Below are 3073 nucleotides of genomic sequence, written 5' to 3'. Positions count from 1 at the left end.
TAGTACTTAAAATGTTACAAACAAATGCAAAAAAGCAGTATGTTAAACATATCTTTTGTTTACCCCAGTGCAATAAAATACTCAAGAAGGAGTGATAAAAAGGTATTGAAAACTAATTGCAACCTAAATGATTTAATCCTAAAGAATGGCTGAACCAAAGAAGAAATCATAAAAATAATCAGTAATTCCATTAAATATGATGACACTGATAAGATAACATACCAATATTTTTAGGATGCAACCAAGTCAGTCGTCAGGGAAAATTTCTTATCTCTTATATGGTGCAATTCAACCAAATTTGCCTCCTCTCTCTTCTTCACACAGATTTCCATCTTCCATCACTGTGTCTTTACATTGAATATCCTTCATGTCTCAAATTTACTCTCTTTACATCTGTCTTATGGAGTCCTCTTTTTCCTTTAAGAGGCACCCCAAGAAACATTTTCACCATGATGCTTTTTCTCATCTCCTCTTCCCTTCATCCCAACAGCTAGTGCTCTTGGTTCCACATCACCTTGTGTTCAGCTTCCAGATATGTGTATACGCATGACATGTATATATGCACATGTATGCATATTGGTATTATTAACTATATGTTGTGTATAAGTTTGTATATACTGTCCATATTCTGCATACAAATATAAACACATTAGGAGTAGATTTTATTTCATTCTTTGCATTTTCATGACTAGTACCTAGCATAGCACCTGGTACCTAGGAAGCGCTTAAACAATATTTGTTAGATTTCATGCTGATCTCCATGAATATGGGTTGCCTTCATGTCATGCCATTTTCCTACTCCACTTTTTAATTTCTCAGATCTTCTTCTCTCTCATCTCAAACCCTGAATAGCCTTAATATTGAATCCATTTTCTTGGGGTGTTATCTCATTCCCTAGAAGCCTGTGGGACAAATATCATAAGAAGTGGAGTAATACAGAATAAAACTAGAAAGATAGGTTGGAGTCCATTTATGAAATATTTTTGATGTTTTTAATACTGTGTGAAAAGTTTTCATCTTATCTAAGTTGTATGACGGAATCATTGGGGTTTATTGACTAAAACATTACATAATCTGAATTTATGTTTGTAGGAAATCACTTTGGTAGCTGAATGGAGGATGGACTGGAAAGACGACGTTAGCTGTTAGGATACTGTCTATGAGGTTACTTCTACAGTCTAGGCAATAAGTGATGAGAACCTGAGCTTGGGTAATTACTTTATTAGTGAAGGAAAAAAAGAAAATGATTTGAGAGCTGTGGACAAGAACTGACAATTGAATGGATATGGTAGGTGAAAGCAAGTGAGATATCAAGGATGATTTTGAGGAGATCATAAAAGTGGTGATATCTTCAACATGACTAGGGAAGTTAAGGATGGGAGGGAAACATCATGAGCACCACCACGGACAAGTTGAATTTGAAAATGCTTTGGGACATCCATTTGAAATGTCCAAGAGGTAATTGTTTCAGCTGAATTTGGCAAGGGGAGTCTGGTAGTTATAGACATACATACATATGATGCCAAAGTGTATGTGTCTGTGTATGTGTGTGTGTACATACACACACACATATATTCACACACACATATATGCATATATGTATATATACAGATATATATATATAATGTATATTTTGGATTAAGTTTGTATAAACACTTTATTTACTAATATATTAATACTAGTAATACTAACATTTCACAATACGTGAACATTCATAATTGATTAAAGCTATGAACTATTTCACTTTTTCTTGGTATCCCCAGAAAGTTGCACAATGTTAAAAATATAGTAATCACTTAATAAGTTTTAGTTGATTGTTTGCCTCTGGGACAAAGAACTGATTCAAATTTATAAAAATAAGAGGCATTCCTTAATTGATAAATGGTGAAAGATGTAACTAGGAAGAGAAAGGGAAAAATGGAATTGTACTATAGAAAATTCATGCCCCACCTTAATCTGTATTATAAACATCTACAAGACAGATTGTCTTCTTTATAAGGGACTAACTTCCCAGTTTCTCTGAGCTATACCCAGACTTATTGAGTCATTGTGGTCATAAGATGTTCTGCCTGGTCACAACTAGCACCAGATCAGTCTGGGGTAGAGGGTTGCCTAAAATAAGACGTTGCAGAAGATGTTGACTCACTTTCTGTTTCTTCATTGCCTTGGACTTTGGAAACATCCTTTCGCTAGTTAGCCAAATGGAAGCCCACCCTGTGCCTCCATTCCTCCTCTACTATAGACAAACCACAATCGTAGTTTGGAATCACTTAACCTTATGAAACAAACGATATAAAAGTCTGCTCTCTCCACAGTAAGACACCTGTGGTCACAGGGGGCGCATAGACCTCTATTGCTGCCAACATTTAGCCTTCCAAATAAAGAGATTATCGTAAAAAATTTTGCTTCTTAATTGCTCTTTATCAACGATTTTTATGATAACCAAATTTTTCTGAAGGGAAAAAATCCAAACTTTGAATAGATAGCTATATGAGAAAAAAAAAGTTCTAAATCAACATTAACAAGAGAAATAAGAAGTAGAAAAAATTAAAATTTCACACAACATCCACTATATTGGCAAAGTAGGAAGTTGACAAATATAGGGTCCATGGGTAAGAAGGTGCATTAACTTACCACTAGTGTAACTATGAAAGTGTTCAAATATTTGGAAGGAAATTTCGAACTACATTGCAAAAGTATTAAGTGGAACATACGCTTTGATTACAGTGTCTATACTCATAAAGCAATTAGAAAAAGGAAAGGCACATTCATGTAAAATCATTTGCGGCAGATATTTGTGGGGGCCAAAGAAATGGAAACTAATTGGGATCCCATAAAATAGAGAACAAATGATGGTATATGAATGTAATAGAATATGATTGTGCTGTTACAACATAGGAGAAAGTTTTAGAGAAACTGGGTGAGATGTGTAAACTGATGAGGAGGAAAGTAACGAAAAGTAGCAGAAAAATTTCTAAAGTAGCAATAACGGGTAATATACACAATTTTGAAGCAATTAAGAACGATAATTACCCAGCAGGCAAACCATGATTTGACAATACTGGTGATAAGG

This window comes from Notamacropus eugenii, chromosome 5 (assembly GCF_028372415.1).
Source record: "Notamacropus eugenii isolate mMacEug1 chromosome 5, mMacEug1.pri_v2, whole genome shotgun sequence".
NCBI lineage: Eukaryota > Metazoa > Chordata > Mammalia > Diprotodontia > Macropodidae > Notamacropus > Notamacropus eugenii.
Note: the sequence above shows the minus strand (reverse complement) of the source record.